The following is a 14,070-nucleotide window of genomic DNA, read 5'->3' as shown; positions in this document are numbered from 1 at the left end:
TTAGCCAATAAATAGTACAGTACTACTTTTGTGCAGTCCATGAAGTGACTATACAATCTTTCTGTGTCTATTTTGAAATGGCACTGCATGCAGTGACTATACTATTCTGTTGTGCAGTTCAACCAAAATTGCGGTCACTTTGTTTGTTTGCCAAATAGCAACGGGCAGTCATCTCTGTCTACACAAATATCAAGCATCTAGTAAACATATACCCCACCTTGTATTTTCGGGTTAAACACATCTCTTGAGCTTAGCATCTGTCATGTTTTGCACCAGACAATTTGATACTGTCATGTTTTGCCCTGGAGAAAATTCATACTGAATTGATTTGCTGGTTCAGAGCAGAAATATAGCGCCTATTCTTCATCAGACCAAGGATATCCATGTTTGCATTGATGGAAGAGGTTAAATTGATACAACCGAAATTGAGCATCCAATCATTGAATCATGTCATGTGCCTCCAATGTAGGTCCACCCTGCCAATAAATTCACATGCAAACCACTAATATTACTATCTAATGATAGTACAAAAAGAGTAGCAAGATAGTAGCAAACCATGTACCTTTGTAATGAACATCTCATAGTGCCACCAATTGGATATAAAGGTTTGGAAGAAAACATGCTCCTAATGTTGAACTATTTGGACTTTTTGTGCAGTTCCACTAAAATCGAGCATCCCTGTTTGCATAGATATTGAAAGTGTGAATACGATAAAAGTGGCACTAGTTGAAGCATGGACTCACAAATATAAGCATTCCAATTTCTTAATGGGAAAAGGTAGCAAGACTGTTTCTAACCACCTGTTTGAAGGAATAAATAAGGCAACAACGACTGATGTCAGGAAGGCATACCTAGTTTTTCTGAAAAATTGAACCATTCTTGACCTTTCCTCTTGTTTTAAGCGTATTTTGTGCAGTTCAACTAAAATAAAATGCCATCACCGCCTTCACAATTCAGTGACACTGTACAAAAAGAAATGACTTAACATTACATCATGATGTCAGGTGTGTAGTCGATAGGCATTAGAGACAAACATACAGACCTCCTCCGATAACATAATGAATATTAATTTTAACAAAGGTGTAACTAGCTTTACATGGATAATTTGAGTGAACTCTACACCCTTTGTTCCTTAATATAAGACATTTTCGCAGTTCAATTTAAAGTACCCAAACGTCTAGTACTTTGAAAAACAGGTAGTAGTTTTCTTGAGCACATATCTGGGAAAGCTTGCCACCCTTTATATATGTCCATACGTTAATGCAACACGATTCGAATAGTACATATATACAATAATCCAGTGGCCAGTGCAATAGTAGAGTAGTTTTTTTATTACTGGGTACAGTACAATGGTTTTACTAAACAGATTTCCATAAGCTCTAGCACTAGAAGATTTCTATAAGCATTAACAATACAAAATGTAAAGCTAACAAGTTTCAGCATTGGTATACTAGATGTGCATAGCATTAAACCAAATACAAAAGTCTGAAGGTAACTAGCATCATTAACTAATGACAGTATAAAAAAATTGCAAACCATGTACCTTCAAGGTAAATATCATTTCGAACTCGAGGGGACCTAAAAATTGCTATCCCAATCTTGACAATCGATCAAACATAAACACTTGATCGAACGAATCAAGAGAACAGCCGGAGGAGGAGGTGCCCACTCTTAACCTTTCCTCTTGTCATCATAATTTTTTGTGCAGTTTAACCAAAATAAAATGACATTTGCGCATTGGCATTTTGGTGACACTGTACAATTTTTTTGTCTTATCTCATGAAAGTGAGGTATGTAATCGATAAGCATTAACAGCACAAAAATATGAAGGTAGTAACAAGTTTCATCATTGGGATACTGCTTTGCAACAACATTAGAATGCCTTAGCTAAAGAATCTTTAATACATCCACAATCAAAGCTAACCCTGAAATAATCTAGTGACATTAAATGGCATTGCTTAAATTTATCGGTGGCATTAGACTGAGTGCGGCATTAGTTAAATGTGGCATCACTTTAGCAGTAGCATTGCTTGACTTGACCGTTGGTGTTATACTAATAGCCAAAAAAGTGGCAATAAGAGCATGGGAGGCCCATTCGTACAGTGGGTGCACCAGTACGATGTACCTCCACAGACGCATAGAGTGGTGAGGGAGATATGTTTGCCCAGAGTAACAAATATCCAGGCAGCATATGTGGATTACGTCCCATTTTTGTTCTCTTTAGCCACCTTTTTCCTATATGAGGACAACAAACCGATCGACCTGGTCATTCTCTATTGCGTTGTCATGCCTTTCTACCATTTTTCAACCAAGAGACACGAGACACGTTCCTTAGCTACTGATTTCCCCCTTTTCAACCTAGATGTGGGTTCGATGCCTAGTCTCTTGGACAGTACATTCTCCCTTCCTTTCCTTATTCAACCCATACATGGATTAGTCTGCATGAAGTAGGGTTTCCTTTAATAGTGCAAATTAAGGTTTTCATCTGCGTGACCAGCAGAGCAGAGGATAGCAAATTGGGAAGATGGTGGAGTGCAAAAAGATCCACATGCAGCGACGTGGCAGATGGGGCAATAGAACATGGGTATGGTTCCAAAAGAGGTAGCATACCTGAGGGTTGGCGGGAAGTGGCTTCGCTCGTGGTCGTCGTCCTCCGCACACACTACGACACCGAGCTTGGGGACGGAGGCCATCCCGCATGGGCGCTAGGTCGGAGAGGACGGCCTTGTCATCAGTGTGTGACCTCGCTCGCCGCCGACGAGTGCGTCAACGTTGCACGTCCTTTTCTTCCACGGTGGATCTATGACCACCAGTGAGGAGGGAGAGAGAGGCCATCTTTTTAGATCTGGAGAGAGGGTGATAGTGTGAGAAGCAAGTGGGCAGCCCTTAGCAAGAAAGCGCTGAAACTCTGGCCAATATATCTTTTTTGATACTACTAGTACTAGAGGTGGAGTAGTGGTAGAGTAGTTTATATTTTCTCTGCATACAGTACCAGTTAGTCATCCTGCAAAACTTAATGGCACACCAATTAAAAAATAAAGGTCGATAACTAATGCGGCACCTCGGGCCAACGCAGCCAGATCGCATTTTGCACGAGAAATTACACATCATGTTTCCTTGACATGTGGTCCCGTTCCAACATGTAAGTGAGGCGACGGCGAGTCCTTTTGTACAATTTTCGAACGGACATCTATGTAGGCCGGGGTGCCTCTTCGTGTACCGTGGCAAGCGTCCACCGCCTCTTCGCCTTTCCCTCTTGATTTGGAACTGTTGTCGCATGCTATTCCTCCCTCCTCCATTTGCCTTCACCCTTGCTTCTGCCATTGTTCGACCGTCTTCTCCATGGAGGGAATAGGCCGGAAACGACCCTGTTATCCTTGCCCCGATCTGAAAGATGACATGGTGGAGGAACTCACTGATCGGTGCGACGTCATCACCTCAGCTAGCATGGCAGGTTCATTCAAGACCATTCTCGACTCAACTAATAACATCATTACAAGGAACCCAAGGGTACAAGAGCGGTTTGATCTACCCTATCTTCTTCGTCGTGACCCTGCTGACTGGCGCGCGGACGATGGAGGCCTCGCCTTGTGCAAGTTGATGTCGCTTGATAATGATACGTGTGATGTTAAGATTCCATCGCTTGAGGATAAGGCTTGGGCAGGCGCAAATGGAGATTGGGTTGTTTATATTGGGTACAACTGCGAGTGGGAACTTGTGAATGTGTACACTCGTCACCGGGTTCCACTTCCAAAAATCTCAGACTGCCCAGAGGTTGAGCACACCGGTATTCTACGTACGTTCAACTACGATCATGGTGACTGTCGTCTCCGGAAGATAGCAATTTTTCGAGTTCCCGACCGCTCTTGGGATTACACGAACTATGAAATTGTTGCTATCTTCAACAAGCTTGTTGCCATCCTTACTTCCATGCCTCGATGGATATTGCTCAAAAATCAATTTCTGTACATGGATGAGTACTGTGATGCAATTCAATATGAGGGTCTTGTGTTTCCTGCCACCACTCATGGCACTGTTTTTGCATGGAATCATGATGCTTTTGGTACGTTTCTCTTCCATCGTAATTACAACTGTTTCATCCACATGCATGCGGGTTAGCTAGTTTCCCTTTACTAATTAACATTCTTGTGTTTCCAAGGTCCTGTGAACATTCTGCCACCTACACTTGAAAAAATTTATAACCAAGGGGGAGATGACGATGATGATGATCACGAGCATGAGGACCCATATACTCAGTGGCGCCTGACAACTTATTCCGATGGATCACCTCTTCTTGTCTGCATACAGGGCATTGCTGATGTTACTAAGGAAGCAGGTGTTGTCTCCCATGGTCGCACTCTCCGGACCTATTTTGATAGAGGCGAAGGTGTCCCGATCTTTCGATGAGTTGATAACTATCGATTTGGTGGAGACGACTTTGACAATCCGACTACAAACGTGCATGACGTTGCGCCTTAGCAATCGCTAAACCAACTCCGATAGGTTATTGACCACGTTGGAGCACGATCAACCTGACCACGAAGGTCTATTCCTACAATCAATCAAAGACCAAGCAAGAATATGATTAAGCAATCTGAATATTGCGAGTATGGATGAAGTATTGATAAAAGTGAGGGTTTCACAAGCGGTCTTGGTCTGGTCGTTGGACACAGACGAAGTACATGAAGTTGCAACGATGGCTAACTTTTAACTAAATAAAACTCAAGTCTAAACGATGCCTTAAGGGCTATATTTATAGGGGAAAAGAGAGGGGATTTCGTCCACCCTTGGCAAGGTGGGACTAAAATACCTCCCGATTCCTTTCCCCTACAATATGGACTCTAAAAACAGCCTATGAAGTAGTATTTCGAAATTACATGGTCCTGGCGCAAAAATAAGGTGGTGCGGCACCAATAATAAGTGATGGACGAAATTTCTAAAAGGCCATGTTGTCGTCCATCTTGTATGTCATCATGGTGGCTTCAAAGTGCATAAATCTACACTACAAACTATGTTCTTGTTCTCTTCGCACGGGCCTTCGTCTTCATGCTTGATAATGCTCCAATGTTCATCCTTCTTGTCCATGCTAGGTCCTTCAACTGTAAGCAACAAAAATGTATCGAAGTTGGGCAGCATCTGATGTCTACTACACAACCTTCTTCTTGTAGACGTTGTTGGTCCTCCAAGTGGCTTGTAGAATAGTAGCAAATTTCCCTCAAGTGGATGACCTAAGGTTTATCAATCCGTGGGAGGCGTAGGATGAAGATGGTCTCTCTGAAACAACCTTGCAACCAAATAACAAAGAGTCTCTTGTCTCCCCAACACACTCAATACAATGGTAAATTGTATAGGTGCACTAGTTCGGCGAAGAGATGGTGATACAAGTGCAATATGGATGGTAGATAAAGGTTTTTGTAATCTGAAAATATAAAAACAGCAAGGCAACAAGTGGTAAAAGTGAGCAAAAACGGTATTGCAATGCGTTGAAACAAGGCCTAGGGTTCATACTTTCACTAGTTCAAGTTCTCTCAACAATAATAACATAATTGGATCATATAAGAATCCCTCAACATCCTACAAAGAGTCACTCCAAAGTCACTAATAGTAGAGAACAAACGAAGAGATTATTGTAGGGTATGAAACCACCTCAAAGTTATCCTTTTTGATCGATCTATTCAAGAGTCCGTAGTACAATAACATGAAGCTATTCTTTCCGTTCAATCTATCATAGAGTTCGTACTAGAATAACACCTTAAGACACGAATCAACCAAAACCCTAATGTCACCTAGATACTCCAATGTCACCTCAAGTATCCGTGAGTATGATTATACAATATGCATCACACAATCTCAGATTCATCTATTCAACCAACACAAAGAACTTCAAAGAGTGCCCCAAAGTTTCTACTGGAGAGTCAAGACAAAAACATGTGCTAACCCCGGTGGAAGTCGTTCCTCGACCATGTTGACCATGCCGCGCCAAGAGCACCAGGGTGGTGGATGATGGCGAGGCCTAAGAAGGGGACGATGCGGAGCCGGGGAAGATGCGGCAGTGGATGCCCACGCATAGAGGAATATGAGGGTTTGCCGGTTCGCTGCGGTGTGAGGCTGCCGTCGCCGCAGAATAGAGGATGGCCTGGCCAGCGGTGGGAGTAGTAGGGGGCGGTGAGGCCTCCGCGACATTGCAGCCGGCCACGAGAGGCAGGAGCATGAGGAACGACCGGCGCTGCTTTGGGCGGCTGGAGCAGGAAGACGAGAGGTTGAAGAAGCACTACGGCCATTGGATGGACATCGTACGGTCACTGGAGCTAGAATCGTTCATATTGACTAAGTTGACAAAGCCCTCCTTCCCCGTCAACTTAGTTGGCCACAATTCAGCCTCCCACTATTATGGGTCCCAGCTAGCAGGGGGTATTCATTTTTTGTGCATAATATGGAGGCACTTCCTTGCGTGCAAAGATATAGCTGGTGGGTCCGACCTATCAGCGGTGGGAACGTTTTTCACGAAATACAGAGGCCCTTTCGGTGGGTCCCAGCTGTCAGGTGGAGGAATCATTATTATGCACGTAATAAGGAGGCATTTCCTTGCATGCGGCCGTGGACCCATCTGTCAGCCTCTCCACGCACAGTCTACTTCCGATGGTGTCGTTCGTTGACCACGTTGACCACTCCGCGTCGAGCGCATCCAAGGTGGTGGATGATGGCGAGGCCCCAGACAGCAACGAGCTGGATATGGGAAGACACGGGAGTAGAGTCGCAGATGGAGAGGTGTACAAGAGTTATCTGGTTCTGCTGCGGTGTGGTTCGGCAGTCGGTGGAGAAGAACATGAGGTGTGGAGGGATGGAGGCGGGAGCAGGTGGTCCCGGCGATGCTGGAGGAAGAAGACGAGAGATTGAAGATGGATGCCGGTCGCTATATGTAAATCCAATGGCTAACGATGTCAGAATCATTTGTTGACTAAGTTGACAACGACTTGCATTGGCTTCGACCTATTGGCCCACATTTCAGCCACCAAAAATGTGGCACGTATTCAACCCATTTTTCGGAATTACAGTCATTTTTTTGCGGGGTGGAATTTACAGTCCATTTGATATTTTTTTGAATTACAGTCCATTAGCTGGGCTGGGTGAACAAATAATGTAGCATCCATGCGGCCCATTTATGTTTTTCCTAAAAAATTACAGGTCATTTGCACTTTCTCGAAATACATGATTTTGCTGGGCTTATTATAATTATAATGTTGGGGTGGGCGCAGCAATGTTATCAAAAAATAAACAGGGGCTGAGAATTTTGTTATATACTAGTACAAATGCCCGTGCGTTGCAACGGGCGAAAAAAAATTAAACACAACACTTCTTATACCCAATTTTGGCAATCATCAAAAATAAAGTTACATTGACTATCGCATTTTGGGCCATGTAATTTGGACGTGAATAAGACATCATAATCGTTTGTCTGACCTACTTCAGCTCGGCACTTTCATCTAATGAAAGAGTTGTGGTGCATGTAATACATCCTAGATAAACATGATATTTTCTATTTATTTTGAGAAGGCGTTTTTCTGTAAATTTGGAGAATATTTTTTCGAATTTTTTTTTTGAAAAATAGAATTATTTTTTTGGAGACGTACATTATCTGGTTGGGAAAATGCACGTTGTTTTTGTGTTCTTATATTTCATATGCAGACGCACTGATTTTTTTAAATATGAAATTACGCATGATACTACGCACAAGTAAAAGCAGTAGGCTGCTGGCGTAATTGTCCTGACATTGGAGAGTCAAGATCTAGATCAAAATTACATCGTCATATTTTTGTCTAGCCGAAGGTAGATCAAGTATACTCGCTGCTACCACACACCAACATAGAGCAGCAGTGCATCACTTCAGTTAGAGAGGCGAGATGACCAGTGCAACACTTCAGCTAAACAGGTGAGATGAAGTGTTCTAACTGCAGAATTGACATATTATTTTATACAATTCACATGAGCGATAGATCTAGCACCAGCATAGGTGGATCTATAGTCATTCTTGTAAAATATGCCTTGACTTGTATCAAATATATAAACTTACTATGCAATGTGGACAGTAAAACCAAAATAACCAACATTGGTAAATTCAACCAGCACATTTAAGACCACTCTCCTCCACAGCTTATTGTTAAAGAGTACAAATCTAGATTTTATGAAAGCTAAAAACTCATGTCATTTACAACCAACAATATCTAATTGGCCCTACTGGGATACATCTAATGAATTATGAGGCGCGCTTTCCTTAGCTTCATATCTGAAACTACCATCATGAGCTGCCATCCAATAGAGAAGCTCCATTTTCAGAATAGCACATGTCCTGTTGAGAGAAAATGGAAGTTAGCACCAAGTACATCAATCTTGAAAAAATAATAAAGTTTTTAGAGTAGCTTACAAAATCAATTTGCACAAACATATGGAGATATTACATATCAGTTTTATACTTGAGCCTATGCCAAGAGACCAATTGCGTTAAATACTTTCTCAAATCAATCTGTAAACCCTGGCTGTAAATCACTGTAAAACAAACATAGCTCAATCATAATTTGCACAAAGAAAAAAAGAACCTGCAGCAAAGTAGGTCTAGGCGATGGCTAATGGTCTTTCGGAAAAAGGTCGATGGAGGCAACATTTTGTGTAACAACAACAAAAATTGAAGTTAAAACTCCAACAATTACCTTGTTCATACAATATTCCAGATTTTGCAAAGATGCAATCAGCATGGAGTTCAATGGAACATGGAGCGGTTATAACAATATAGTAAATAGTGGAGTGATAGATAATCTTGAAAAGCTAACAATAGGATGCATAAGCTACTGGATGGGCCCATAGTGGAGTGATCTGGATGTTTCTTCCAGGATTATTTTGTCGGCAAGAGCAGATCAAGGCTTTAATTACTTGCTAGCAGCTAGCTGCACAAACTAAAGATTCAGGCATACAGATCAAAGAAGCGCTTGTTTACCCAATTGCCAAGAGCAGATCAAGGACTCAAGTAATTGCTAGCATTAAGTTAATCTGGGGCTTGCTACAGCGAGCTGCACCAACTACTGATTCAAAACGAAGAGGTGCTTGCTTCAGCCTATGCCAACACACAAATTTTCCAATCAAAGAGTTGCTTACTTGCTTGCATCAATTCAAACTGCTACTTGTTGCAGCTACTTTTACAAACGAAATAAGATGGCAAAATAATATAAAGTTTCATCCTATAATTACAAGTGAACTCTGGTTGTAAATCAAAGATAGCTACTATAGGACATGATCCACGCTTTCAACAATTCAAGTACGCTCTAGCAATTTTCTAGCTACAGAGTTGAATCCCCACCTTTGTGAAAAAAAATCAATTCTTATAGAACCCATTTTATTACATAAAAAGTAACAATCTCAGCTCTGGTTCCTACTCTAAATCATTTTAATTACAAAGTTGAATACGACGACGACGACTTATTCCTACTCTCGAAGTTTCTCCAAAATCACGTCCTAAATGTTCTGAACTGGGAGAGCAAGAACTCAAATCGAACAAAAATAGACATATATTCCTCAAAAGAGAAATTTGAGGTGCTTCGCATTAATCCATATAGAAAAAGAGCAACAATTTAACAACCATTTGAAGGCACCGCCCATAACTTGCTCAGGCTACTGTATAGTGTGCATTGTTCTGGAGGCCATGATCCACCCACAACAGAATCCCCGACCTTTCTTGCCCCAAAACCAGACAGAATATTATGCACAAAATTATCCAAATTGCTACTAAAAGCTACCAGCCAATAGCAAGAAGAACATTAAAAAGTAAGTAATGATGGTCGATGGTAGATAGGAACAATGCAACATTCCTGCATTACTATTACAGCCCCTCAAAGTATAAGTCTTCAATGAAGAGTATAATCACCTGCAGCACAACTAAACATATAGATGTGACCAATCTTCATGCCCGCTGCGTGGAACTTCTTTAATTGGAGTCGGAGCTGCTCCCACAAATCTTCACAAAGCTCTTCAAAATTTTCATATGTTATGGTGCCCCTGTAAAAAAATGGCATGCATGTAAACATGTAGAACTTGCACATTTTTTTCTGGTCATGATTTAAGATTACATTTTCACTATAGAATGAGAAGGGAGAGCTGAAAGCATGAGATAGGCAAGAAGATCAACCATAACATAGCAAAACAGGCTTGTGGCAAATATAAAAAATGAAAAGCTAAGAAGCCAGCATGAATTAGTCTTGCAAGCTCCACACAATCATGAATATGCAAAGAAGATATCGTATAATATGGGTCACAAAACTCAAGATAGAATGTGAGCATGGGCACAAAATCACCTCACAAGAAGAATTTCTGTAACTCATGATTGCTATCATATTTTTATCATAGTAATGATGCTTTCTGAAGCAACCAAGCTAGGTGCATGAGTAACAGAGAGAATCAGTACCTCAGAGAATATTAGTACTTCGGAGCCATGTGCCTTTAACTTGGGAAGACATTTATCTAACAGAACCATCTTTTCCTGTAGAAAGGGAAGTAATTTTCGTCATCTCAAAGAAAAGAATCATTTTTTCCTGTAGAAAGCATCAAGCCTTGAGGAGGCGCACCAAGGACGATGCCCTTGAGCTGCTTCAAGACTCCAAGGAGACCGCTAATACTGCAGCCCGCACCACGGTAGGGGAGGGCCGATGCCGGTGGAATCGTTGGGACGCACGACGGACTGAAAAATTTACAAGTCACATAGTTTTACATATTTTTACTCACTACTGGAATAAGCGAATCATGAAAATGTACTCAAAGACTAAAACTGAATTCTATACACCAAATATAATTTTCAGGATATTCTAGTTTATTTAAATTGTGTGCCGCAATCATCTCCATCCTCATTGCCTCCTCTACATCTGCCAATATCCTCGAATCCTTGGCGTCCATGGGGATCCAGTATGTCCTCCTCATCGCGTCCGGCCATCATGCCCAAGACCTGTTACATGTGCCATAGAGCTCCTGAAATTTCAAAATCAATTAAAAAAACTAAACATATATGTGGATTCAACGAAAGATGTCTTCGCTTGTGCTCTACGAATAAGTGATCGAGGTCTTGGCTGTTTTGTACAAAGAACACAAAGTCCTGGTAAATGATTTACAATAATGTAGCATGACGTTCAGTTTGTTTAGTTTGATCTTACCAAAAAGATCAACGTAATTCAAGACATGGGAACTCAACCAAGAATACATTGGTGCCTATCAATACGTCCCAATTGGATTTTGCCTTAAATCAGTGCAGGGGTGGCAGGGGAGCGCATGTGTGTGTACCTGTGTGTGGTTGTGATAATCGGTTCAGACGAAGTAGTGTCCTCGCCGGCGTTGCGGAGGAGGGCCTAGGTGGAGGAGCTGTGTTCCGTGGATAGCACACGCTCAGCCGTCAGGACAGCGCCCAGCCGGACCATCTTGGGACGACACAGGGAGACGGGGAGCAACTGCACGACGGAAAAAATTGGGAGCCCAGCAACACATTGAAAATCCATCAAGAGTTGGCCTGCAGTGTTGGAGCATATAGTCAATGTTCTCAAGATTTTGCAGATTCAACTTCTGAAGAAAAATCATACAAAAAGTGAATCATTTTACACATTATGAACATTCAGAAGCAGATAACAAACGTATCATGTGTCTGTTCACTGCTGCTAAAATTGTATCTAACCAATAGTTGAGTAAGTCACCAGAGAAGTTGTTATGTATATTGAACATGTACTCAAGCACTCATGAAAAATCTTCTATACAAAATTAATCAGGCGAGAGCATGCCCATGCCAGTGAATTCTCACACGACCTGGAGGTTGCTGTTGGCAACGGGCTGAACTTGTGAAGGGCATCTCTAGCAATTAGCAACGACATGGCATACTTTTTTGCGAGGAGGAGAGGAATCCTGACACAAACCTGATCCGATGACCGGAGCCGCCGTCGGACCAGTAGCAGGTACCCACGCAGTCCCTATTCTCCCTTCTATTCTCTCCATCTCACCTCGTCTCCCTCCCTTGTATCTTGTTCCCAGAAGACCTAGTCGCCACAGCCATGGAGCACCGCCGCCGCCGGCCTCCACTACGAACCGTCGGGATGGATCCTGACCTCCGCCACTTCCCCACCGTTCCCCGCCTCCAGGAACTCTGCCGCCGTCATCCTGCTACCGATCGGATCGGGGATCGGGAGCGCCGCCGCGGCCAGCCTCTACTACAAACCACCGGGATGGATCCCGACCTCCGCCACTTCCCCGCCGTTTCCCGCCTCCCGGATCTCTGCCGCAGTTTTCCTGCTCCCGATCGGGATCGGGAGCACCGCCGCACCAGCCCAGAAATCATTATATATTATTTATATATATATATATAAATAATAAGTGATTTATTATTACATTGGTCCTTAAATCTTATGAAGCTTTCGTACACAATCACCAGGATTTTCGTTGCCAAACAAATCCAGGATTTTATTGTTAAGAAATTATTTTTATAAGTTAATAAGATGTGGTTCTTACACATGTAAGTATCTGTTAAATATGTGATTATAATAACAATAATATATAATAACATATAAAATAATTTAAATATATATAGTACAGTTAGAACGGAAACATAAGTTGGACCAGGCGTTCCTATCCTTATATAGAAAAATAGAGCAGACCTCTGCATTTTCTTTAAAAGAATACATAAATTGGGCTGTCGATGTTTCAGGAAAAATAAAACCTCGGATGGGAGGTCCATAGGCCGGTCGATACACGACGACCCTCAAGAAAATACAAACAGGCCTATGGACCTCCCATCTGAGGTCGTGAGTTGCGCATGTTAAAAAAGAAAGCCTAGACGGGGCAGCCCAAAACCCAGCTGATACTTGCTACCCCAGTGATAATAAATGATACCTGCCAGCTCCTCGGCTTCGTTGTGAATTTATCTCCTATAGTAACTACGTTGAAGCACCTAAAAATGTAACTATGTTGACAAACCCATGGGCCCCAACGTTAGTATAGCATTAGGAGGAAGTATTTTTTCGATGAGGCACTTGCTTGCGTACGGCCATAGACCTGGTGGGTCCCGACTATCCGCCTCTCCACGTACAGTCCTCTCCAGATTCCTCTCATTTGTTCAGCATGTTCACAATGGCAGACAGCGGCGTCACGGACGAAGTGCCTTATTAGTAACGAAACAACTGAACTAGCCTAGTGGCTGAGTGACACTACTCGACAGCTGTTCCGCCCGGGTTTGATTCCACCCGTGCAGAGAAAATATCTCCAAAAAATTTTCCTCTTCCTTTATTGACATGTGGGTCCCAATTGTCATCTACGCACACCACGTCCAACACTTGCCAAAACTTCGTCCCTCGTTTTCTCTATTTTTCGCACACTCGACGTTGTGTGGGCATCTTGAAAATAGCATATCTTTTTGACTGTGCATCATATGAAGATGTGCTATGCATAAATGTTGATCAGAATGATGTTAACTGGCTGGTAGTTCCAGTTTCGACCATGAATAAAACTTCCAGCATGATGTTAACACTGTTTGAAAAGGCCATGTTAATATAAATGCTCCGCCTCTGAAAGTTGCAGTTTCTTATCTGAAACTGAACTTTGAGTTTCTTATCTGAAACTGAAACTTGCTGTTTCTTCTCTGAGAATCACCTGTCAGCGACCGAAAGGCAGGGGAACCTCTCCTCTCCATCATCTCCATTCCAAAACCACCGTCTCGCCTCTCCCTCTTCTCTATTGCAAGACCACTGTCTCTCCTCCCATCTTCCAAAGCTAGCACCAGACCACCCAGAAGGATATCTATGGAGGGGATGCATCAGCGCATCAGGCAGATCGCCGGCGGCGACCAGGCAAAGTTAGCCAGGTTGAAGGAGATCCTTAATTGGTTTGACAATGAGTGGGAGATTTCAAGGACGGTGAGGGCCATGTGGCAATGTATGCGAAAGAGCGAAACAACGGCGATGAGGGCGACGATGTACTCCTCAGCGGCAGTCGTGCCGCAGTCCTTTGAGTTCATCGAGTATCTCCTCTGGGTGATGGAGCAGACAGATTCGCCCGAGG

General features: G+C 42.6%; 1 long non-coding RNA gene across 2 annotated transcripts; it reads right to left on the bottom strand.

Annotated features, from left to right (window-relative positions):
• Positions 1-8,080: 8,080 nt before the first annotated feature.
• On the bottom strand, positions 8,081-10,724 carry LOC125517532. 2 transcript variants are annotated; one of them, XR_007287668.1, is made up of 4 exons: positions 10,611-10,724; positions 10,451-10,525; positions 9,914-10,044; positions 8,081-8,347 (listed from the first exon to the last, which is right to left on the bottom strand). It is a non-coding gene; the product is annotated as an uncharacterized LOC125517532 (long non-coding RNA). The 2 variants fall into 2 exon arrangements; XR_007287667.1 differs by having other exon boundaries at positions 10,451-10,688.
• Between the last annotated feature and the right edge of the window lie 3,346 nt (positions 10,725-14,070).

The sequence above is a fragment of the Triticum urartu genome, chromosome 6, assembly GCF_003073215.2.
Source record: "Triticum urartu cultivar G1812 chromosome 6, Tu2.1, whole genome shotgun sequence".
Lineage (NCBI taxonomy): Eukaryota > Viridiplantae > Streptophyta > Magnoliopsida > Poales > Poaceae > Triticum > Triticum urartu.
Note: the sequence above shows the minus strand (reverse complement) of the source record. Positions and strands in the feature narration are given on the sequence as shown.